Source organism: Scomber japonicus, chromosome 8 (genome assembly GCF_027409825.1).
Source record: "Scomber japonicus isolate fScoJap1 chromosome 8, fScoJap1.pri, whole genome shotgun sequence".
NCBI classification, from domain to species: domain Eukaryota; kingdom Metazoa; phylum Chordata; class Actinopteri; order Scombriformes; family Scombridae; genus Scomber; species Scomber japonicus.
In genome coordinates this window covers 23,166,854-23,194,449 of record NC_070585.1, presented here as the reverse complement: position 1 = coordinate 23,194,449, position 27,596 = coordinate 23,166,854, and the positions used below count along the sequence as shown (strand labels likewise).

At 41.2% G+C, this 27,596-nt stretch overlaps 1 protein-coding gene across 1 annotated transcript in view; it reads right to left on the bottom strand.

Moving 5' to 3' along the window:
• The window catches only part of diaph2 (diaphanous-related formin 2), a 360,718-nt gene that overhangs the window by 3,494 nt on the left and 329,628 nt on the right, over positions 1–27,596 (bottom strand). The window lies entirely within an intron of this gene.

Genomic DNA, 27,596 nt, shown 5'->3' with positions numbered 1-27,596 from the left:
CAGCAGGGGAGGACAGAAAAACAGAAGAAGCTGTTGGAGTGGAGGTGCTTGTGTCTGGAGTCATAGTAACTCCATTCAGCTCCTGATCCAGGCTTCCACTGAAGAGCCCCTCAACCTAGTCTCACTCAGATACAGCATATGCACAGGAGACAAAGTAAATGCACACATGCTGGAGCACACAAACAGTTGGAGTAAGAAGCGTGGGCAGGAGAATAATAAGGCTGCATATATCGCACATATAGAACACGACAAGGCAATAAACAAACACTGCAAGATATATTTGTGCTATACCCTTATTCTGGTCTGCTTCTGAAAGATTCTTTGTGAGGATACTGTGCGTCTGATTAAAAAACTTTAAATATAAACTGGAAAATGCTGAAAGAAAAGGTAAGGAAATAAAAGGTTGCAGTAGTTGCTATGCACCCAGTGATTAGTGACAGTGATCGTTTCACTGGAGCCTTTGTGGACAGGAAGCAGTCACATTTTGGGTTTTCTCTATTGCCAGTCCAATGACAGAGTCATACAAACACTGCCTCCCATGCTATCCAACCATGCCTGCCCAGAAATGCCCATGGCATCCACTGGGCAGCCAGGTGGCAGGTGGGGCTGGACATAACCAGGAAGCATAGCCATGCAGGCACACCCACACAGGACTCCCTGGTATTTCCAAGCGTGCCGTCACCACCGAGCCTATTACTCAGTGCCAGCTGTAGGGTGCCAGGCATCCCGGGCTGGGCGTTGTTTAATGGCACTCGCTCCATCCATCATGTCAGGTAATGAGCTGAGAGTGACTGTGATGGCTAGGAACACTTACACAAACATGCTTCCACACACACACATACACACACACACTACACAGACTCCCACCATCACAGTCGAGAACAGAACACTTCTTCTTCAGATTGGATACAAAGCAACATGCAGATGGTGCACAGGAGGAGAGAGGGAGAAAGAGGGAGGGAAGGAACAGAAAGAGCGAAGGGAAGACAGATCAGGATGTCTATAATATATTCTCTGCTTGTTTCATGATAACATACATTTATATATAGTGGGTAATTGTTAAAGCTAACAAGTTCTGGCAGTGTGGTGAAAAATGTCATCACTACTTATCCATGCACTCATTTTTATGTCGACAGGTTATGGTTCCCTATGTGAGCAGGACTTTTCAACCCTCTTCCCTATAAAAAAAGCATCCATAGAAAGAAAGACTGAAAGAACAAAATGACAAAAAGGAAAAAAGGGGACAGAATTGCAGAAAAAAGGTAGATCATCTACAATCTATCCCTGCCAATCATTTGCAAGCCCAATTGCTGTAACCTTATTTCTGGCAGCAGTACCCTTTGACCCTCAGTCTATCAGAGAAACATAAAAAGCAGAAAATACAGTCCCCCCTGTCTCTAATTTGGGCTCATCTTAGGCTACAGCTGTTACTGTAAATAGGATTGGAAAACAGACAGCAGAAAGGAGCAAAGAGAAGACTATACAAAATAGGTTATGAATGAATTAGAAGATGAGTAAAATCATAAAAGACACACTGGAACAATCCACAGAAATTATAATTATAATAAAGACTTTCACAATCCATACATTTTTTTTTGTGTGACACATTACATACAGTACCTACCATGATATCTCTGACAAGAGAATATGTAACAGCCTAAAGCCACCTTTTGTTCATTATTATTCTTATTTATTGTAAATCAGGTTATCTTGCCTTTTGTGTTTTGTGGAGAGGCCTTTGTATAGGCCCTCTCCTGCACAAGGGCTTGTTCATTTTTTCATTGTGGAGACAAACATGTAATATATACTGTATATATAATTATACATGTATATTTGTTATAATGGCTATCATTATTTCCCGCAGCCCAAGGTGACATCTTCAAATGTCTTGTTTTGTCCACAACAGCCCACAACCCAAATATATTAAGTTTACTGTTATAGGGTTAAATAAAACCCGGAAATGATTGACATAAGAGAATCTGGACATTTTTTTCTTTTAAAAAAAAGTTGGCAACTAGTGGATTCATTGACTAATCATTGTAGGTCTAACATCAGCTGAAACAAAGCACACATTGCTACAGCTTACAAAGCAGTATGTTAAACCTGTGATTTGGATCTTTTGCTATCAGTTCCCCAAATGTACAGTAGCTGCATTGAAACTAACATCAGCCCTTAAGAAAGAGCACACTGTTACTTGCTTTGATATTTGAAGAGGCCACCATTTTCTATGCTGTGTAAATTGAAAACAATTCAGACCATTAGTATGACCACTTGTTGAAAGCTTACAGGAACATATAGCAAGCTGGGGTATTTGCGTCTTGCCTTATTGCCTGAATAGATAGGAAAGCTTCCGTCAAAGACTTTGCAAAAAAGGGGAGAAAAACTTCTAGGAAAATGCGTCTACCATCAGAGGATTCTTGAACTGAGAGCTACTGGCTTCTCATAAAGACTTTTCTGTTCCCATCTTCAGGTGCATAAAAGCCCATCTTTTCCCACCCCACATCAATCTATCACAACAATTGAACAAACAGCAGCCATTTCTACTGGGAGAGAAACATTACTACTAGCCTCGACTGAATTGAATGCTTCAAGCGCGCGCACACACGCACACACACACACACACACACACACAGACACACACACACACACACACACACACACACACACACACGCAGAGAGAAAGGGAAACAAAGTGAGTCGGGGGGGAAAGGAGGAGAGATCTGCACAAAAGACAAACTACAGTTTTTTGGAACACTGATTGCAACTCTTTCTACTCGCATTGGTTTTGATGGCTTCTTTACCTGCTTCTCCCACAGGCGACTTCTTTCCGATTTACAGTAGACACGACACAGAGGAGCACAAGAACAGGAGAAGAAATTGACATAAGAAGAGCAGGTATTCCATATTACAGCAGGGAGATGTTGGCGTACCAGAACTAAATTAAATGCTGGTTGGCAGGGTTTTCAAAATGTTACTAAATGCACTGAGGATTTCAATGAGGGTGGGCAGATGGAGGGGGTAGTCACTAACCCACACTATATCTATTTCTCTCTCTCTCCTACACACACACACACACACACACACACTCGAGAAGGAAATACATTGTCGCACAAGTGTTGAAGCGAAGCACAGAGAAACGGCTCGTTGCATTGCTCTGAGGAAATTACACACACTCCTTCTGTTTCTAACACACGCGCACACACACACACACACACACACACACACACACACACACACACACACACACACACACACACACACACACACACACACACACACACACACACACAAGCATTTCCTTGCATGTATATCATGATGATCCCTGCCACAAGGGAGAGGCTCTGAATAAGACAAGGGTAATAGGAGGAGGAGAGGACGCCAAGATTACTAAACAGCGAAAGCAAAGGCCTTAAGCCGGCGCAGTCAACTCCAACCTTCTCCTGACTGTTTGGAGGGCCTCCAGTGAGACATCATTTCATGTTATGATAGACGATAGAGCCACACTTTCCCTTGTGGATTCCCCAAAAGAGATTAAATATCATAATGACTTTTGTGTTACTGTCATCTTCGGCTAATTACACGGAATTACATCATGATAGTGCTCTATGATCTGCAAAAGAAGGAAAAGCTGCCAGTCATCTATCAAAATGCTTTCAGCATGGGATACTTTGAGGAATTACCTCTCAGTGGCCAGCGTAAACAGGAAGACTTTTAGAGGGATTATGCTGTGTTAGTTAAATATCATCTGGGTAGTATCAGAGTTTGGGCCAACATCTAAACATGGCACTCACATTCATCAAGGCCACAATAACAAGGTCAGGTTCATGTATCCACCAATCATGTGTGTAAATAGCAGCAATAGGGCGCATCATAAGGCAGGACTGGAGCTGAATCTATTATAAAATATCTTTCTGTGTCATGTAGTCACTGCCTTTTATGCCAAACAAGTAAGCAAGGGCATGATTCCTCTGACATGTCTCTCCTCTTGTCTAATTGTCTCAAAGTGTCACTCTGCACTTCATATTTTGATGAGCTAAAACATAATAAAGATGATTAAATCTCCACTCGCTGTGCATCAACATGTTGGGTTTGTTTCACTGTCGACTAGAGGAGAGCAGGCACGGGCAACAGCAACAGCCGCAACCCTCTATCACCTCTTTTCATCTCCTCCACCTCCCTTCCCCCCTTCCGCCCTGCCAGCCTCCAAGCTACAGAGTAATGGAACTCCCTACACAGAAACAAGATACGGCGTATAAATGGGATGCAGAGGGAGAGAAGCTATTTCTTCCTACTGAAAGTTATGGGCCAGGTATACCAAAACTACAGTCGCGGCAAACACAGCCGCTCATTCAGAGGGTAAGAGTAATCACCCCAAACAAGGAGCAAGGGAGGGAAACATATAGTGCAGCTAAAGAAAAGGTGAGTTCAGTTGTGGAGAGCTAGAGAAAAGGGGGGGGGAGGGGGGGGGGGGTTGATGGGGAGGTGGGGTTGAAGAAGAAAGCGTGTCAATGACCCTTTTCTATCTGATGTTGTTAGTCACTCATTGATTTATAACAAGTAGCTGAAATGTATACCAACTAATGCATGGTGAAAGATAAAAGGATTAAAAGCACAACCTACTTTCTTTCTGCACTTGCACTGTATATATTACACTTGTTTTTGTTGGCGGTATTTTTAACAGAAAAAAAGAATATTGATTTAAAACAATTTTCACTTACATTTTATATCTCCATTCAAAAGCTGTAAGAAGACACTGTTCATCACAATTTACAGTAAAACAAGTATCATCCTTCTTCTGATAATAGAATAAGAGAGAAGAGAACAATTACAATCTCTTGCATTATTTCTCTAATTAAGTAAATAATTAACAAATGAAAAAAAACCCTTTTAATCTATGGTATTGTTGGATTACAAACATTTTGGAGATTTTTAAAAATTAATTTGTCATCTGATTTTCTTCCATTTTAAAAATCCAAACTCTAATTATATCTATGTGTATCAATATTAATGGGGAAATATTTTAAATATCACTGCTTTCAAATGTAGCATTATCATCACTGAGATTGATCATTTTTGTAATCCCACTCACAGAAAAATAGTACTAAAACTGTACACAAGGCACATTTCAATGTTTAGGCTGATGTGTTTGGGGAGATGGTTGATGCACACAGGCTATTTCGCTGACTCCATCATTGAACACCAGTTTTTTTTTAATCAAATGTTTTATCTAATTTACTCTATTGATATATCCAGTTTTTCTCATTCTGCCTCACCAACATTTTCAGTTATTGATTTCCTATTTGTCCCAGAATGACTTTCAAAAATTCCCTGGATAATAAACGTGATGCCTCTGTGATCCTCATTGTCAAATCACTAAATCTCATGGCTGCACTGCATTAAAATCTTGGGAGGTTTATAGAGAAAGTGTTACAGTATGTGTGAAGTTTAACAATGGTAGATGAAATGCATCTGTTGTGAAATATTCTTGTGAATTACAATTAGATATTTAAAAAAAAAAAGAAGTATCGCCGAAATGAAGGGAGTGTACAAATGTCAGAGGATCTGAGAGTGAGGGGGCTGCAATCCGGTGCTTGATATGTTATGCTGTGTTTTCTCAGCATGGTGTAGCAGGGAGAGGCCATCAGAATGGTATGACAGAGGGAAATGCCTAAGACAGGCCTGGATAAACATGCTGAGGCAAGATACTGACACCCACACTCCCCGTTTCTCTCTTGCTCGTACACACTGTCTTGTCTTTTGTACTTTTCAGTTTTCTTCTCATACTCTCTCTTAATGTTCTTTTTTAAATCCCCCTTTATTACTGACATTATTGTCATTATTTACCACAAAAAGTTCACCACTTGTGATTTAAAAAAAAAAAAGAACAAGCAACATAAATCAAAGCACTACTTGAGATGGACACTAAATCTCATAGTATTCAGCTATGGCATGCCTGTTTGACAGTTTGTATACAGAAATTGAAGGCAAAGTGAGTTTTAACTGACAGTCTGTTGAGATAAACAGTAACGAGGAAAGGTTCACAGAGAGCAGGGTGGTCATAACACATGCAATCACTTTTGACAGTGCAGGGATTTGGTTAATCTTTCCATGCCTCTATCACCACTCTATCTCAGTGGGTATGGTGATGTGCATGCTTGGCAATACCGGCGATTGACCCAGATAGTGAATACAGCCATTCTTTCCCCCAACAGCATCTCACGACTTACCCTCCCTGGATTCCATTTAAGTTCCAGACGCCCTCTAACAAAAACTGGGCTGTGCGGCGTCACTCAAATAAATGGCATCAGGGCTGATTCTTTTGCGACTGCGAAAACATACCACTTTTCTTTTCCTTCTTGCAACTAGGCCCATCTCTGGATAGACATACGGTGTTTCTTGTTTCTCCACCATGCTACTACATCAACTGTGCTAACAATCATGTGCTATCCCTTAATAGTCCCACTGAAAGGAGCTTGGTCTGAGAGTAATACCCCCAGACTGCTTGGTACAAAATATGTTTCAGGAGAGTACGAAATCACCTCGCATGTTCATATTCAAATGGTTATTTTTCAGAGGGAAGAAAAAGTACTTGTGTATCTTCTCAGTAGGGAAGCTCTGACAGGTTTCTACCAGGCACAAAACAGCAGGAGAGAAGAAAAGGGTTTTGCGTGTGTTTGTGAATGTAAAAACCTGTCTGCACTATATACACTTCAAGCTCTGCATGAATCCATGTTTGTGGTAATCTCAAGAAAATCTATCGTTCCCCTTGAAACTCGGCCAAAATTTGTTAGGTTTTTGATTGAAAACAACAAGCCTGACAGACTACTGGTAGCACCAATTCCTCATTTTGCCCCTCAGGTTGAGAAATCTCCTTAACATATCTCTGCTGGACTTGATTCCTCAGTCACGGAACAATGGCTCTTGGCATTCTGGGATGCAGCAGAGGCACACACAGCCCAAATGAACAGTTATATGAAAACACTTTTACGATTGATCAGCGCCTGAGGCAAAACTCCCATTCAAGATTATCCTCTCAGCAGCCATGTTTCAGAAGGCAGGCTTCAACGTAAGTATAACCATGAAGAAAACAAATATCCTCTATAGCAACAGTTCTCAAATACTTTTTCTTTACTGCATCCCCTGCATATCCCTCAAAAAAACACCAAAACAATTGCACAGCAAAATAAATAGCATTAGTTTTCCTTTATTGTAATACATCTGCATAAAACAGCATATGTATGCACATGTATTCCCATAACTTCAACAGGGCAAATGGGAGTGGATCAAAACAAGGCTTTGTATTAAAATATGACCAACTACCCTTATCAAACAAAGGGAATAAAGGTCTGCCTCTAATACAGGCCTGCTTCAGGTTAAGGCCTGCTAACTTCTGCAGCTGAGGTAAATGAAGGCCCAGGCCACTATTTGAGGAAATATGGTATGCCTGTAAAGGCCAGTGGAACTTTAAAAAAATAGCAATTACACCATGGACAAGGGGTTCCCCAGTTGAGAAACAATGCTCTAGAGTAAGTTAATGAAACTGCTGTGCATTGTCAAGCTGTTTCCTGCTATTTGTGTTTACTTTATGCTCAAAGTAAGGACACAACGTCCTTACTTTGGCACAACACAGAAATATCAAGTACAGGCTTAGAAGTCTAGCAGTATAAGGGGGAGCAGTACTGTGCATTATGTGGAGCACAGTCAGCAGGAACATTCTCCCCTATGTTTTAACATTAACTCTTTGTGTTGTTTACAACTCCATAGTTGATTCCGAGTCCGAGCACCTTCTGATTTGGGGCTTCACCAGCAGCCCAAGACTATGACCACAAGGCATGCAGCAGCCACGGAAAGCACAGATGGGGCCTGTAGCAGAAGCCCGGGTTTCACAGGACTGAGCCAGGAGAGAGAGTAATCCATCAGGCCAAGGCACACTGTTGCCTAGGGGGGCCAGTCACTGATCCTATAAGACTGATTGGGCCTCTGTGGGAGGCCAGACCCCCTGACTACATTGACATCAGTGTCTGGCTTGCTCCACTGAGGTCTGATCTGAGCTGGAATGAGCCAAAGCAGTGACCTGCTTCCGTTTGGATACTGTGGAGGGAGCTATCTAGATCACAGATAATATTCTGCAAAACCATGTTATACGAATTCAGAAAAAATGTGCTGTCTAAACTTTAGACCCCATTTAATATCTTCAATAAAACAAATTTCAAAATCAGCAATACTTATCAAAATAGGTAATCCTCATAACAACTCATAACCTCTGTCCATATATTTAGCCTAATGTAAACCCCAGCACTGATATAACTCAGTAGTTAATACAATGTAAAACTTTTGATAAAGTGATAAGAATCTAATTACTTTATCCTACAGTTTTGTTAGACATAGAGGTCAGAGACAGCATCATCAAGACGAGCGGATGGAACCTGCGGCAGCTGAGGCAAGCCGCATGATTGACAGGTGAATGAGTAGACAGAGAGATAGTTAGACAAATGGAAGCTAAGATATAGTTTGACAGACAGATGGGAGCCTAAATGGATGGTTTGGCAGCATGATAAGGTAAATAGGCTGATGAATCACCAAACAAATGTGGGAGGAGGAAGGAAGAAAATAAAAGAGAAGAAAAGAAAAGAATGCCTGCCTGCAGACAACAAAAGATAGGAAGCCAGATAGCCTGATAAACACAGATGGATTGTGTTGATACACAGAGAGGTGGGGCAAGATCGATAGATTGTTTTATTCTATTTGCTTGGCAAACTGGAGATTTGATGTGGCTGGTATCAAGGCGATCTGTTTCTGACGACGCCAGGCGTGACTGTTACAGATGGCAAGATAGCGACACATCTCAATCTTTGGCTAGCCTCAGTGCAGTCTATCGTAGCTGCAGTGCTAGCACCACCTTCAGCAGTGTCACCACTCCTGAGTGTTATCAAAAAGACTGTGTCTGATATATCATGTCCTATAAATCCCCACACATGCAGGATTTCACATCAAATGTCCGTATAAATTAAAAAGCATGAATCACAAGGTGAAGTAAGGAGCCATGAGGTGTTAACCCCTGGCACTGGTGAGGAGCTGCAGCCCAGAAGGACAGGGGACTAGATGTCTCAAAATGGAGAAAGGCTAAGATTTTTTGCTTCTACTCACATTTCAGCAAAACAAAATGGATGCCCTGACAACTCGCGCCTCATTACTGCTGCTTGCGTTTATCATGTCAAAATGGAAGACAAGGGTATGTGAAGTTTAGAGGAAAGGGTTCTCCTAGTTAGAAAGGTGGCTTCTCTATGTGGCTGCTTGAGGGACATGGGGGTGCACTGCAACAGCCTTGATGGGTGTTGCAGGGCTTATAATAGACAGGAAAGGCCCAGAAAGCATGCCCTTTAGAGGTGCAGCATCTCTCACTGTCTGACAGCTTACAGGGCCTAGGCTCCACAATGACACCTTCACAGTGCGCTCAAGATGACACACAAACACAAACGCTCACAGGTGCATAATGCTCAGACACACATTCTCAGAAACACAAATAAGTTTGGCAGCACACGCACATAATTACACATACAGTAAATACATGTACAGACACACAGACACACAGACACACACAGACACACAGACACACACACACACACAGACACACACACACACACACACACACACACACACACACACACACACTTATGGACACACATGCACACACTAATCCATTTGCAATGTGGAGATAAAACATGACAAGTGGAATCTCAGCATCGTGCTGACAGTATTAATACTTATAGAACAAGCTAGGCTATAAAAACATCCTGCATTCACTCCAAAAAAGGGGGTTATGGAAACACACATCTCTTTGTGCCATAGCAAAGAAGCAGAATCACTCCCTCACTGTAAACAAAAATATAGTTAAAGCTCTATCTCTAGGAATAGTGTTGGATTTCTGTCAAAAACACATAGTAGGTAAAGAAGATACATAACCACAGGTGATTCCGTGACCAAGAGTTTGCAGTATGTACATCAATCCAAGTGTAAAAGGAAAAAGGATCAGCACAGCCCACCAGAATTCATGTCTTTTTCATGTTAATATAATGTATTACTAACAACTTACAACTGAATCATTTGAGTCATATGTGGCATTTGATTATTCCACCTCCAAAGAATCTTTGTTTTACATAATTGCAAATTGACTCTCTTGACTGTTTTGGAGCTGTTCACTATTTCCTCATTTTATATATGAAAATATTAATAATTGAATCAGAAATTAATAATGAAAACAATCATTAGTAGCAGCTGTTCTACTGTATATTATGTTGTAGAATAATCACCCAGTAACAAACCATTCATTGTAGATGTTGAAATTCAAACACCTACATATGTTTTACATATGTTTTAAATTTTTCAGTGAAATATTGCTGTCTGCCTCTCTTTCTCACTAATATTCTGAATTATAATACACACAGTCCTTAAATAATCTGTTAACAATAAATCCATCAAATTCAAGTTCAGACAGTTTACTGAACTATAAAGCTACTGTTAAGTCACTGATAGTCTTCTTGGAAATTGACTTTGATAAGACTCCTGAAAATCTGCAGCTGGTTAGACAGCTTCTACAAGTTTTCCAGCAACAATCCAAGCCGCCATCCAATCTCAGGATTCTCTAGGACCACTGAAGCCTTACCCAAGTTAATAAAACATGTTGTTGTGTGTTATTTATTTATCAATCCCCTTTTTGATGTGTCCCAGAGCGCAGTGAGAGTGGTGGTGGAGATCATAGAAGGCCCTGCAAGCGAGCAGCACTGCGCTTTTCCTCAATGCCATCACCATCAGACCCATTTGGCCATGTGAAGATGCTCCCTTCTGTTCACATGGGTGGGGGTGCAGGGTGGGTGTGCTTCCAGAAAGACTTTTCACTTTCTCTTTTAAAATAAATCATTCATACTGAGAGATGCTCCCTCATGTACACAAAACACCACAACCCTTCCTGTGATGGGCTACACTTTGCTACCTTCATGTTTTTACGTGTGCATCGTCTGTGTGGCTGTCAACGTGAGTTTTGGTATACAAGAGTACAAGTAGAGGTGGTAGAAGAAAAATATATAGACATACTGTCTAAAAAAAAGAAAACTTTGAAATGTAGCTTCTTGTACCCTTTGAATCACAATTTTTTGAATTTTGAACTTTTGGTTGTTCTCACAGGAAATTAATTAAAATTCTATAACTCCACAGATGTTAAAAAAAACTTTGATAGAATGGTAATAGTAATAGTAATTTATTCATCTTTAAAAACAAGATTATAGATGCTGTGCCATAAGCTCAATTGCAGTTGTGTGCTAGAGTAAAAAGACATTAATTTACATCTAACTACTTCCACAACTTGAATCCATAATGTGCGTGTGTTTCTGCATGCAAGTGTGATTTCGTACATATATTATGTGCTTGCATGCAGGTGTGTTTGTGCATGTGCTCTCGTATCCCAGGAAGGTTGTAGTTTTTTTTAACCGCCTGAAGGTTGACTACACATAGCCACAGACCAGACATCTCAAGCGACAATGGATTCTGTGTGAATGAAAAATTAATCTGTCCCTTTCACTTATTCATCAAGGAGGAAGATTTTTCTGCAGGGATGCCCTCTAGAGATGTGGCGCTCACATGCCAGGCGGCCCGCCACCACTTTACCCACAAGGTTTTCAATAAAACAAGCAAACAACACAATTCCAACACCTATAAATAAGTGAACGTTCCTGAATAAAGTGCTGTACACAGAGCCCCTCACTGAGGCCACTCATCACACTTTAATGGGGCCCTGTGCCGGGCAAAGTTATTTCTCTCCTCTCTTCCTCGCTCCTTCTCTCTATCTTCCTCGCTCCTTCTCTCTATCTTTGAGCAGAATGAGGGAGCAAAGTCAATGAAGGTAGTTGAAACTGGAGAAGCAGAGGCGCATTCAAATCATCATCATGCCATCACCTGGCTCAACACTGGTTAAGATACAGCACTATCTGTTTCATGATTTATGAGGCTATCAGCATGCGCTTTCCACCCCACTCTCCCCCCTTCCTTCTCTCATCTCTTTCAAGCACCCACAAGAAAACACAAACACTTACTTGCAAGCGCGCACACACACAAACTCCTTGAGTTTCCTTCCCAGTTATTTTCTCTCTTTCTGGAGACAGGTTGTTCACAGCAGTTTGAACATTCAGAGTGGTGGCTCGCCAGATGCTTGGGCGTCTGTCAACGTGGTGCTATTGTTAGCTAGTTTTTGATGAGATTTACATGGCAAAAAAGCCATCAAATAAGATATACTACTGAGAATACGAGAAGGGATCACACCTAATCCGCACACCTGCGTCTTGGCAGTGCTAAGTCTCTTTTCCATCCAAACCAACACACACGCACACAGATACATGCAACCACCCACCCACACCCACATAATCAAGACTGCAAACTTAAAACGAAAATCTGGGAGTTACACAGCAGCTTGAGTCTGATTTAGATGTGGGTTTTCCCGGGGCTCAAAAGCTCACAATTACCATACTTGTTCAAAAACTAACACACATAGAGCACATTAGTCAAAAATATTGTGCACGCACACACATTTGTGCACATTTTTCTCTTCCATCTTGTCTTGTGGTCCTTTTCCATCACATAAGCTAAATATTTTCAGAAACTTGGTTCCTGTTGTTATGAAAAATGACATGCCAGACAAAGTGGTTACTTTGGGTTCTATTATCTAATATGTTTGATCTTTATTGTTTATTAGATGAAGTTTAAACTTGGACATAAATGCAATGAGTGAACTTTTTGTTTCCGATTTGGCTCCTGGCTCTGGTGCTCCTTACTTTTTGGGACTATTTAGCTGCAAAGACCTATTATACATTTTCTCTCTCTAACTGATGTGCTCGCAGACACACACATACACACAGACAAACTGTGCATTTCAAACCTGTGCTGATTAAAAAAGAACTGGGTCGCTTGTGCTCTGGCTAGTGACACTTTCTGTTGTGGACCTATAAGCCCCTTGGTTACCCAGAATCCCTTGGCATCCATGTCAGAGCCAAGGCCTGCGGCAACACACCTGTGTCCACACTTCTTCACTGGGATCAATTAGCATTAAAGTTTCAGAGCTTCTATCCTGCAGTGTGGACAGTGTACACTGGAGGGATACAGGTTGAGAACAGCCACAGAAAGAGACTGACAGAGATGTCAAGAGAAAGACAGATGTGTAGACACACGCAGCAGTCAGAAGGCCAGACGCATACATAATTATTCCTCCACCCTTAACCCTTTGTAGTAAATATAAGACTAGGATTATGTGTCCTTTTTGATGTCAGGATCAACAAAAATATGACAGAAAAGTTCTAAAACGAATAAATGAAGAAAATACAAAAATGAACCACACACACATACACAGAAACACAACACTATAATATTCTGCCCAGACAAACACGAGAATGCTTTACATATTTAGCTATTTGTGTATTTTACAACTGCACACCAATTTGCACTACTGTATCTTGTTACTCCGGTCACACTCTGATAACAGAACAACTTGTTTTTCTGTTACATTTTTTTTAATAATATCAATATCTTTGGCAGATTTCCAAATCCCTCAAACACAACTACCTCTAAAGGGATTATCTGTTCCAACTTGCAGCATATATCTTTTAACGTCTATCTTATCCACCCACAGGTGATTGTTGTTTTTTTAACCTTTGCTTTGTCGGTATGTGGCTGTAAACATGTTCTGTATGAGCATCTATCCTCCCAGCTAAGCAACAGGACATGTCAGAACTCCCATCTTCCCTGTTACACAGAGCATCACGTAGTTAGTCACCACCAAACAGATAGTCAACAAGTAGGTGGTAGCATTTGTTTTGAAGAGACTGTAAGATCCTGGGGCTTTCACCCTGGGGGGGCTATCCCACCACTGTGTCTCAGTTTACAGGAAGCATGGATGTGTTTGCCTGTGTAACCCGGACAATGTGTATGTGTGTGTGTGTGTGTGTGTGTGTGTGTGTGTGTGTGTGTGTGTGTGTGTGTGTGTGTGTGTGTGTGTGTGTGTGTGCCACAGAGGAAAAAGAGCACTGAGGGCAGCTGTACCTGCGCTGCCTCGTGGTTGTCTCTTGACAGTGCCCTTCACATCACAGCAAGGGTCTGGACATTGGATCTGACAGAAGTGACCTCCATGCCACATCACCCTCACAAGACACACAAACACATGCGTACACACAAACAGACATGCCCAACACAGACAGACAGATCCACATGCACACACACACACCTGGCAGCTCACTGGCATTTATGAAGGCACAGCACTGATTCAGACAGAACATGGTGGCACACCATATATACATGTGATATACATACAGTGGTTTACAGATTAATTTACACACATTCATATGATGCACAACCCCCTCTGGGCTGCTTGGCCACCCAGCCATCCCTGTCAGACGGCTATCAATAGGGATTCCAGCAGAGCAACTGCTAGACAGCATGGGTAAACAAAGAGGGGTTGAAAAAAGAGCCTGAATCAAAGACAGAGTGGGGACCCTGTTATTCTCTCTAAGCAAGAAATCATTTGCTGGCAATTTATGACTCATTTTGAAGTGCTTTATGTGTATGTGTGTGTATGTGTGTGTGTGTGTGTGAGAGAGAGATGGGGGAGGGTGGGTGGGTGGGTGGGTGTTTGACACATATGTAGGGAAGTGGGATGAAGGGAGCTGGATTCTGTGGTAAACTTTGCCTTATATATTTAAAATGTCAAGTCGTTTGTTCTTTACAATGCTGCTATTTCTAAAGAATTGTTGGCTAATCAAAATCTGTGTTGCATGTGTCAAACGGAAAGCAGTAATTGATGGGATTCAGTGCAGCACAATTCAGTGTGATTGATAGGGACTGGAGGAATGTAGTGAGACATGCATTTTTATCCGTAAAAAATAAACAATACACAGCACAGGCATTCAGCAGAATAAATATCTTATTTGGCATCCCTTTCTTAAACTATTCAATCAATACTATACTAAGGTACCTAAGGTATTAGGCCACCTTTTCCAACTGATTAGCCTTATTTTAATCCTCACAAACACAATGTCATTACAAGTAAATCCATTTCCTTTCCAGTCTTTCCATCAGATACGTATTTACCTGGCCTCCCCTAGGCCTAATTGAAATTAAGTTAGGTGACCTTTGGGGTGCCTATAGGGGTCTGCTTGTTCCACTAGCCCCGTACCATATTTCATTTGCTAGAACCTCATAAATCAGCTTGTTGAACTGGTCCATGATGATGGTCTCGACCTTTCTCATGACATTTCCAAATGGCCACATCCTCTACCTAGGATCATGGCACCATGAAAGGCACCCAACCATGTTATATGAAGATGAGAATGAGTCCACTCTACCAAGCATGGGAGCAAATAAACCACTTGCAATGGGAAATGGCATTGACTGTCATAAGTGCTGTTCTGTGTTCACAGCTTCGAAAGAGACAGTATCTCGGTGAAAACACTGCACATTCCAAACATTTCGAGAGTACATGAAGAATGCCTCTGACTTTGAGAATACTCAGTCAAAACACATCTACAATACACACTTGAGCATTGTGAAGAAATGCTTTAGATTTTCTAAGGACACCACCTACAATACTTGGGTTGGAAGAAATAAGTCTTATTACTGAAACCAGGTGGGTTTACATGCTACAGTAAAGTTCCTTCTGAAGAAGATCCTTATTGCAAAGTATCTGTAACAAAGTAGCAACAACATAAAGTCAGTTTTCACTTTGTGTTGCTGTGTATGTACTATGTATAGTCTGCTGAAGCAATTGTGTGTGTGTGTGTGTGTGTGTGTGTGTGTGTGTGTGTGTGTGTGTGTGTGTGTACTGCAGGGAGAGAAGTAAAGGTCCACTTGTGACAAGCCTAGTGGGAATTGGAACATCTGGTGGACCGGCTGCTCCTCTGGTTAACATGCTCCTCCTCAGTGGCCCCCAACGACACACACCCTGGTAGCGCATGAACACACATGCACAGGTAGATCCATACACATGTATACGGACAACAACAAAGTCGGGTGCATGTACATATGCATGTGTACAAAACACACACAGTCTCCCTTCATAGTTATGCTTGTCATATACTTTTAAAGTAAATCCACATTCTGTTCATCTTGTGTAAATAATGATCCATCATGTCAACAGACTCTGCACCATTATCACACTGGAGCAGGGTATAAATAGAAAGCCTATCATTCATGGATTGATGCTAAAGAGCAACTATGTCCAATTTGCACCAGATGCTCTTCTGAGCCGAATTACGCCTGCATTACTGCTGATGGAAAATGTCATGTTACTGGCAAGGTGAACCCTCTCCACTCCAACCCCTGTTCTTGATGTAGCTTTGCATGGATTTGTGCTGGTTCACTCTCATATCCACCCTGTAATTGACTAAATAAAGAGCTGCACCTTGTTTTTATCGTTCCCACTCTTTCATTTACACACACAGACGCATGTATTTAAACTCGTAACTCGTAGCTCAGGTTCAGCGAAATATCAACTGTGCTGCACTGGATGGAACTTGGCATCAATTAACAGTTCCTTCATGTTCGTTAACTAAGTAATTTTATAGGCAGAGGTCACGTTACCACTGAGTGCGTAGTCGTGTAACAGAAGACGACAGGGTGGATGGGTCACTATTCTTTCATGAGAGGTTGAGTTATTTGATAGAAGTGGCAGCAGTCTTACTAGAATGATTGCTCACTGCCTCCAGGGCTGGCATTTGGCGCCCTAGGCGAGATTTGGACTAATAACTCCTACCTCCCTTCACTCCCTCCCTCCTCTTCTACACACACACACATGGACACACATGTTCTATGACTGTGAGGACCAAACATGTATTTTTGAGTCAAATCCACTGTCTGCAAACCTACATCATTAAATTATGCTTATTTGAATCGCAGCTCTGAACCTGACCATTACTGAATACACTCTAACCAAAAAAAGTCCTCATTTTCTTCTATTTCGAATACCATCATGAGCATATTTGGTCCTCCCAAAGATAGAAAGAGTACTTACACACACACACACACCCTCACACACCTGATCTCAAGCTTTTCTACAAGCTGCAGCCAGGTCTCACTGGAGAAATAGTGAGAGGGGGGTGTTATGTGGCGGAAGAAGACTACACTTCCTGAATGACCCTGCCAGCCTGAGGAACACTCAGCTGGTCTCCTGCCAGGGCCTCGGCACCTTTCTTTCACCAATCTATGTAATGGCCGTGCTAATGATGGTAAAGCAGCCGGTACCTCAGAGAGCAGTCATTTAGACACTGCTAACACTATCACCGGTGTAGTTGTTCCATGGCAATGACATGCTCCTGACAGCAGCCACTCCAGCACCCAGTGGCATGACAGAAGTAGATAATTAAAAAAGGACACACACTTCCACTCACTCAGATGAAAAAAAAAACAAAACTTAGAAACCAAACAGAAAACACCACTCCAGACGTATTTATTTTCTGGGCTGTTTCTCATGGTTGAGAAAGAGAGTGTATTGATTTTGTTTTTTAGAAAAATAATACTGAAGAAGAAAGGAACATAAATAAAAACAAGAAAACTAGAGAATGTTATGGAGAAGAAGAAGTTGGTGTACAGCATAAAGGAATAGAAGAAATTGGCAAACATGAAAAGGCTTATTAATTTTATGGGGAAAATGGTAAAAAGAAAGTCTGAACTCTTAGAATGAGGGGCTATTTTTACACCCAGTGCTTATATGAGCATGTGTGAGGCGATGAACCTGTTGGATATGCATTGATTTGCCAGATATTGAACAACACAAGTAGCATCTAAGTACCTTGAGCACCGACCTCCTGTAGCAAACCATCACACACACCCTAGACCCAAATTGATGAATCTCACCAGGTTTCCCTGTGCTTACCCATCTGCCATCAATCATTTCCACCTGGGAGTGGAAGTTTGTTTGTGTGCATATGTGCAATTTTGTCTGTAAAGCTGCACTGGAACAAATAAAAGACACAAGGCAGCATGATCCAATAGTGTGGAAGTAGAACACATGGACATATGGTGATTAACAATGACGCAAAAGGAAGTTGTCTAATGTAAAAGCCTGTCTAGAGCTTCTGAATCACCATCAGGCTTTTTAAACCTTTCTTGAAATTTAAAGGTCTGATGTTGCCCTTGTCCATTGCTAAGCCTTTGTGTCAGACAGGCATGTTCCTTAATAATTATCTCCTTGAGCATTTTATTTGTCTTCAGTTAATTAAATACAGCCTACTCTTTTATGTTCTTTGATAAGTGGCAAAGTTAGTTACACTAATGACCTCTGAGGTGTCCTGATCCAGGAGAATAATAGACTCGGTGGAAGGAACTCCATTATGTGTTGTGAAAACCATCACCTCAATCATGTCTATTACTTTCTTATATCAAGACATCTTGTCGTGCTTTATCGCTTATTTAAACGGGTAATATATTCTCAAATGAGACTAGCTCTTGTCATGCAAATACATGAACATCTTTACTGATTAAAAATATAACCATGGATGCATGAGAGTGAGCAACTTAGACACATGCCGGAGTAAACCAAAGTTGTCCAAGTAGCTGCAGCTAATTTGATTGGGACACATTTTGACAGAAAATCAACTTTTAATGAAGAGCTGCGTGGTGGGAGAAATTAGCCATTACCCTACAGAGCTGGCATGAAATGTTTATAAATGACAATGATGTTGGCACAGACTGTGAAGGAAGTCCAGAGCTTGGGGAACATACTGACGTTTAGGCTGTCAGAGAACAGGGTGCAGATTTTAACCTCATCTAGGGACATAGAGGGAAGGAAAAGAAAGGGAAGGAGAGAGAGTAATAAAAGAAGAAAAAGGAGGAGAAGCACGAGAGGGCATGCAAGAGATTGCAGTTATCATGTGCATGAGAGAGGGAGACAGTGAACGACAGGGCGAGAGAATCTAAAAGGCATGGCGTCTGTTGGCTGGCAGGATGGACAGAGGGAGAGAGGGAAGTATGCGACAGCAGAGCGTGACAAGTGCGGCAGAACAAACCGGTGGTGACTCATGGGCTCCTTCATTCACTACTGTGATCAGATCAAGCAGGACAGCCCACCATATGGGATGGCACAACGTATTCATCCAATCACTTGGACTACATACAGGACCAGAGGAGGAGAGGGGATGGTGTGTGTCTGTCTGTGTGTGTGCATGTGGAGGAGAAGATGCCTGAAGGTTTCTTGGAGATGATAGTAAATGTAAGAGGAAGTGAGCAGCACAAAGCTGTAACAAGAAATGTAATTAATCCATAAAAAGCTAAACATTTTTGGAGATATAAAAAAAAAATAATAACAGTCACAGGGAACAAGACATTTCATTATGAAACATGCAACGCTACATGATTTGCTTGTTTGGAATGATACAAACTGATCAATTAACTGAACATATGCAAGTGTTCCCCCTTTGTGGCTCCCTTATGATGATCCTCTTAACAGCTAAATTATATCCCATTTACATCAAACTCTTGACCTAAAAACCTAACCAATTTTGACTGCAATGTACTATAAAAAACATGAATCCAACACAATTAAAAGAGGAATTCTCAGATACTGAAATCCTCTTAAAGAAAAAGAAAAAAAAAACATAACTCTGACTCTTAACCAGATGACATATTGAAAAGAGTCAAAGACATTCAAATAAATAAATAAATAAAAGCTTCTGAGCATATAACGTTGTTATAATCACTCCTGTCTTTATCCGGGCCTCCGTTAAATGCAGATTAAGGCTAAACTCTGAGAGGTGAAGGGCCTGGCGAATTGAGCCCCAACACACCAAGCACAGGAATAGAAACAGACATAATCTAACCAAAGCCAGATATTTTTGTGAAGAAAAGAATGTTTCTACCGGGTTGGCAAGAGGCGTCGTAAAACCTTTTATAAGGTACCTAAACTACACTGCGCTTCACTGAAAGCAGAACCAATTTGCTTAACTTCACAACATGCAGGGGCCCGCCGATAAAAGTGTCTGTCCTATGCCGTGGCTGGCAAAGATATTGTTATCCACTTTGTTCCTCTTCCACCTTACCAGCTTACTCAATTTTTGCAAGACAGATACCAATCGTCGTGGGGCAATTTAGGGATTAGACTGGAGGTGTATTGTAATCACATGCATTTGGGGTAGCAAGATAGTCTCTTGGGATATAGGAAGGCAAGGCTGTCCAATATCTACCTTTTGTATTTTGTCTAAAATAAGAGTTCTTAGAAATTCTCAGGCCCACACCCAATTAACGATTTCTTTTTCATAGTACATCAGCATATGGAGCTGGCAAAAAAAAAAATGAAACTGGGACTGACTATACTGTACAGCAAAATGTAAATTTTGAGAGCAGGAAGCAGCATTAAAAACAACCTAGCTCCTTTTTAGGCTATGCTGATTTTATGATTATGCATGTGAGTAGCATTCCTAAAGCCCAGAAGAAAGTACATCACCAGCCTCATTTGGAATGTAATGGAAAAATATTCTCATGCAGTGTGAATATGTATCAATCACATCATATCACTCATTAATAGCATCTGTTATGTGACACTGCATTTCACACATACACATGACATACAGTAAACAGCAACACCTAATCTGTGGATATTCTCTATATAATACTTTTGAGGACATCATGAAAATGTATGAACAGTCTGTGGGAAAGTCAGAGGGTAGCATTAGCTAAAGTAAAGAAACACATTACACATCCCAAGAGGTTAGTCACAGTGTTATCACATTGTCAGTGAGTCTTATTCACAGCCAATCCGTCTGCCTTCCTGTTCCCTCAGCCCTCTGCCACAGGCTCTCCTCTATTCTTAGATCCTGCACACCAAATGATCTACTTTTCACTTTTTTTAGTCCCCGTATTACAGGCAATTCAGTTTGGCAGGTACAACGCTGCACTTCAAAGAGGATGTACGTATTGAACACTTGTATGTAATAACATGTTGGATCTTGTCATTGTTGCTCACATACAGCTGTCTAACAGTCTTCAACTAACTACGTAGCTTGGAAGAGAAAACAAAATATCCCATTTTCTACTGTGATCCAAAGTTTCTCAATATGTCAATTTTAGTGATACTTACATACCATTACAATACAGATTGCATCTAAGCATTATGTTAATTAAAATAATTACAGATCTGGGCAGTATATTTGTTTTCAGTGGACAAGGAGACCATGCAAAATGTTGTAAATATAGCTGCTGCTTAACAAAAGATTATAAGCTGCTCGCACTGTACCACTCTGTTACTATGTTGTGGTACTGAAATAAGAAAGTTGGTAGCATGAGTGACTGTCATCAGGACAGAGCTACATCTCAAGGCTAAAGAGACATTAACAGTTCCTATATCTGACCACTGCCTGAAGGCTCCTACTCTACACATTGTGCCTGTTGCCCTATCTGGGGCAGCAATATTTGATGAGGTCTGACAGTAGTAAGAGACTGTCTGCATTTAAAAAAAAAAAAAGAAAGAAAGAAAAAGAAAAAAGAAAATGGTCACATTCTGACTCGAGATAATAGATGTTGCCATTCTAAGCCAATAATAGTGTCTATAATGAAATCAGTGGAGCAGAAAAGAGGCGCTCTTTCATTTCCTTATGCGGGGCCGTGCATTTTGTACATCCCATTATTCATCAGGTCCAGGCTGCTGATAACTGTTCCATTTGCATCTGAATCAAGAATGCCTTATAACCCCCCCCCCCCCCCCCCCCCCAAACACCACCCCCCATGCAAATGAAGTGACCTAAAAAGAGCAGGTACTGTATTTAGTTAATGTGAGCAACTGTGACCTACTCTGAGGACTGTGTAAATTTGGTACCAGGATGAAACCTACAGTACAAAATGGCATTGATAGTATCAGAATACTTGTATGTATCACACATCTGGATGCAATGTTGTTGCAGACTTTTTGAATATTCTGTAATAAAAGTTGTTTCTTTACTTTTTTACTCTCAAAGCAGGACATTTCCCCCATGATGTCTGTATCCCTACTGTATCTTGTGCTGCCCTTTTTTCCTCCTGACATGCCCTACTTCCACGAACAAAAGACAGGACAAGAGTGCATCATAAAAAACAGTGAATAATCTTGGTCTTGCTTTTCAGAGAATGCTTGACTCACTCCAGTACACTCTGTGGTTCAAAGGCGCAAGCCTTCCCTATTTACAATCTCTGCTGCAAGTCAGGAACATACTGTGTGATATTTGTGATCAATCATAACTGCAGAAAAAAGATTGCACTGGCTCAAAATAATAAAAAAGATGCTATCCATAAAGTGGTGATCTGTTGAGGGATGAACTCCTCAGAGGAAAGTCTAGCTGTGCCAGACAGACTGGTCAAAACCCCCAGTAGACGGACAGATTAATGGTGTGCGCCTTCATATAAAGTAGTCATCTGAAACCCAAGATGAAGCTTGGCACAATCTTCTGCTGTCTACACAGCAGAGTAAGGCAGCATACAGCAAGATATGGGTAACATGTTGAATGACAGCTGCATTTCATCGGTGCGTCAACATATATTCAACCACAAATAATTCAACAATACTGTAAAACCTTTCTTATAACTGTCTATCTCACACGTGTAACCAACACAAACACACTTCCAAATGCCAGAGGGCAAATGGGTAGAAAAGAGTAGTGGGGGTCTTTTGTGCACACTGAGTTTAGGTCTTGGCCATAATAAGCTGGCACTGCAGAGGTGAGCTGCATTGACAATGATGTATGGGGGAAACACAAGCCATTGCTGTTATGAATTGCTTGGCTCTGGCGCGGACATTGCTTACACATACACACGCATGCACAGATACACACAAAAAGACACAGACATTCACAAGCACGCACACAGAAATAGACATACACACACGCGCACACACACACATGCACACGCACAATCAAGAGGCTGTGGCAGAGCCAATAGTATCTTCCTCTCTTCCAGACAAATTCAATTTTCATCCAGGACATATGTAAGCTGATTAAAACAGCCAACAAAGACTGGAGAAATATGTCACATCCTTCAGGACTGGACACAATATTGAGTGCTGCTTTGGCGATGGGATGCTAACTCTCCTTCTCTGTCCCTTTCTGTCTAAGTCTCTGTTCTTCTCTCCTATGATCTTTCTTCATTGCCTGACGCCATCATGCAGCCTTTTCTTCCATTTCTCTATCATTTCCTTTTCCTTTCCTCAATTCGTGGCTTTCTTTCTTACATGCCTGCCTTTTCCTTTTCTTCAGCAAACATGCTCAACCATTAAACTAGGTATACGTTGGAGTGGCTATATAGATGAAAAATGTGTCATTACTTAAATTAAATATTTAATGATTTCAAATCACATACGATTGGAATAGCAAGAGAAACAAAATAAAATCTTCCTAAAAAGTATTTACTAGCTGATATACAGTACACCCACCCTGCAGTTGTAAAATAACAAAGAAAGGCAGGGGTGGCAGGTTTGTCTTCCACCTTGCACTTGTGGCTGGGGGTGGAGCTGTAATAGTCAAAAGTGTGTCAGCCAGACACACACATGCCCATGCACTGGGGGCGTCACAATGTCTGTTTAGCCACTGCAAAATAATGTCATATCACCAGAAGATGTGTGAAGAACACATCTGAATTATGAATGGAGGGAGGTTAATTATGGATGGAAGGAGGGCAGAAGTAATGCCTTAGACACTTCCCAGAAACACATGGTTGGATACATGGCTACGGACCCACTGCACACTCCTTGGCAAGTAACAAGTCAGAGAGACTCCTTAATTAGCTAGTCGGCACTGATAATGGTGGGTCTTTGTTGCATGCGGATGTGTTCAACTTCATTTTTGTTAAAGAATACACTTCAAATGAGTGCATAAGATGAATGTGCCTAACTCAAGTTGACAAGGAAAACTGTGCTCTTGTCGACAATAAAGCAGCAAAAATGATTATATGAAAAGCAATTATAACCACCGCTCATCCTTATAGGTTGATACGGAAAGTGATAGTTAAGACAGACATAAAAGAAATCCATAAAAAGAGAGAATAAGGCATTGAAGTTGACTTCTGTCAAAACTTTTTTTTAAAAAGGAAAATATACCACTTTCATTTTCTTTGTTTTTAAATGTACTTATCAGCAGATGACACACACATATTTGACAGGTTTAATATGTTTCCTCTTCGTAGATCCAAAGTTATAAGCATTATCTGTTTGATTTAATCAACTGTCTGCATTTTTTTGGACCAATGATTCCTTTGCAAGAGAGCCGCACCTGGAGTTCTGAAGAATTGTAATGGGCTGTCAACCACAAAGAAAAGCAATACCCTCCCAAAAAGGGGTCAAAGGTTCGGTTTGATAGGAAGGAGTTGGTGGGATGCAGACTGCATTGAGGGGTGACTAAAAGAGAAGCAAAAGGATCAGGGTGGAACTAACAAGGGGCGTGCATTTGGCTGCATGGGAAAAAAGACAAGGCCATTGGGAAAGAATGATGTCCCAGACACCCATGGAGCCTTGCTTTGGGGGCTTGTGACCCCTGGAGGTTTTGTGGAGATGTAGGAGGATTAGTCAAATAGCCCCACTGCTTTTGTGTCACAATCATGACAACTCACCCTGTGCAGCATGGAGTCATAATTGAACTTTTACCGAAAACAGCACATTCCCCTCAGTCACCCACCAGTCAAAGGAACTATGTATTCAACAACCCTCCTCTGCTTCAAAACAGAGTAATAACTGAATCATTTGCACATCAGTTAGTCACAGGAAACTGTTAAAATGTTTTGTCTTAAATCTACCATAGTACTGTTTGGCAATGAAATGCAACTTCAAAGGAATGTTTCACAACTTTTTTGATTTGAAAAGTGTTACACTTAGCTTACTCAATATCTCTTCTCTCACCTATGCTGTTCTGCATATCAAACCATGAGTCTAAATATATGACTGCAGTTTAATATCTATATACATATACAGAGATATTTCTACAGCTGAGTAGTTGTGACATAATAAAGTTCATGCTAATTCATAGAGTGGGTAATCTTGCAAATGACTGATTTCCAGCTTCCATGAATACTGCTCCAATAATATAGTAATATAATAAGTAGTACTAATATGAACAAAGAAGTGAAAAATCTCTCTTTGGTTCAAGGGTGAAGAACATAAAAGAGGAGAGGAAGAAGAAAGTGGGCTTGCTCTGAAATTGTCAGATCCAAAGGAAGCAGCGCAGTTCCGCACAAGACCCTGCTGACGTTTGCCTGTTGCAGTCCTCAGCAATAAGGGCCTCGGGACATCCACATGGCCCATTCACCCAGCTCTACTGAAACATTCAAAGCTTTGCTTCCAAAGGGCCAAACTTTTGTTCCTTCACAAAGGGCCTGACCAGAGGTTCTCCCATAGATGGGAGCCCCGTTCAAAATCAGATTATTTCCAGTGAAATCCTCCTTTCTCCACCTGCCAGTTAACTATGTCAGTGCCATTGTGTCTTCCCTGAAAAAGCTCCCCATTTTGGCATAATGGAGGCTGGATGTGTATTATTGCTTTTACTGCCATTTATTCTAGGAGGAAAGAGGCACACCCAACCCCCACACTCCTTCCTCCTTTCCTTATATTTTTGCTTTGAAGAAAAAATCTGGGCCACATGCCCCAGAGGAACGCAAAGTGCTTTAATTCATTCGCACCTTTTCTCTCTGACTGCCATCTCCAAGGCCTCTCTTTATGCCCAGAAGTGATTTGTTCAGGCTGGACCATCAAAGCAATTATGGTAGTGGCCTGCTTCCCTATTATGAGGAGAGATGACTGACAACGGAGGGATGGAACGGGGGTGGAAGGGCACTTGGCTTCAATTTACTTGATCTGAAAACAATTTTTCATTCATTGCCACTCAAGTAACATAACACAAACAAACTGGTCAGATTATCTCCTTGAGATTTTTGGACTAAAAACATCTTATCCAATTCTCCATGTAACATATTTCAATTACCTTTCTCACCTTCCTGGGCAGAGTGATTGAGGGCCAAAGTTAGGTGATGCAGGATGGAGAATGCCAGCAATGTAACAGAATACTGAGGGCATGGCAGGCAGTGATGTGTGGCAATTAATGTAATGGACATGGGAGAGAGCACAATCCTTGCACTAATGAGAATGTCTTATATTACAGTGCAAATGCACAGGGTCGCCAAGACTCCTATCATTACTGGGCTATAGGAAGATGGCTCACCACAAAAGGGGATACTCCATAAATGGATAATGCGGGCAGAGAGAGCAGCGTACGGCGCCACTGAGCCAATGTTCCATCCAAGAGTAATAATTCTGCCTGGAGTGACACGGGGTCATCGGGATGGATGGAGACAGGATGTGAGGAAAAATAAAGCATTTGAAGAAAACAGGGCATTAAGGTTGAGGAGGGAAATACTAAGCAATGGGGCAAAGTAAGTTGATAAGAAATAAATTGACATAATAGAAGAGTAAAGAGGTAGATTTGCAGGTGAAAAACAATAAGGAGGGAAACGAAAAAAGGGAGAGAATGAGCAAGTAAGGAGAGTAATATACGAAGGAAAGGGATGAGTGAGAGGAAGAGGGCGAAACAGAAATGAGAGCTCATAGTGTACAGGCAGCGATAAAGCAATATGACACATAGGCTAATCAGTCTGCTGTCTTTCTCTTTCACAAGCTGTCATCTCAGCCATCAAGCCATCAAGACCTTGTGCCTCTCCCTCCCTCATTGACTGATTCCCCTGTTCAATTATTCAAGGTTTATAAGCAGGAACCATCTATTCAGCTAGCAGCAGATCCAGTAAAATAATGAAAGGGCTGCTTCTTCAGCCATATTGACTGTCATAAAACTTTTACAATTGGCAAAGAAAAATCAATTTCTCAGACAGACTGTTGCCACCATCGTAAACATATTAATGGCAGTATCAGGAGCGAAGAAAGAGTCCTACCATGTTGGAGAGTTTAATATTGCAGACCATAAATTATTTTACATGCTCTCTCACTAATCATAATGCATGGTGGTTGAATATTTACTGTGACAGAATGCTATATTTAGCTAACACAGAATATGTAGACATGTGTGCTGTAAGTGTAAGTGTGCATGCATATTGAGCTATGCTACAACTGGAATGTGTATGAAATAAGATTCAGTCGTATATCTGTGGCTTTGGTTTCACATTGACCTTACTGTCCCCTAACCTGTGTGAGTCATGCTGTGACACAGAAATCAGGTCAACCGCTGGCGTGCAAAGGAATGCTAAGCTTCAGTAAACATTCCCTAATAAACAATACACACAATCATACACACACAAACAACATAAGCAGATGAACACACCCAATAAAAAAAGGAACATTAAATTAAATGTATGGACACACACCCAAGCACACACTCCTTCCCTCACTTGTCGGAAATCTTAAGAAACATCCCAGCTCCTATCTGCCATAATCCGCCCTGGGGCAACAGTGACCTGGGCCACTGGAAGAAACTCATCCCGAGTGGAAGGAAAAAAAATAATAGTTGAGGTAATGCAGTGTGCAGCCTCATCCTTTACTTGGCTGGCAATGCCTTCAGGGTGGAGATGTTACAAACTCAGCAACCTCTACTGGCTTTCCACTAATGCATGAC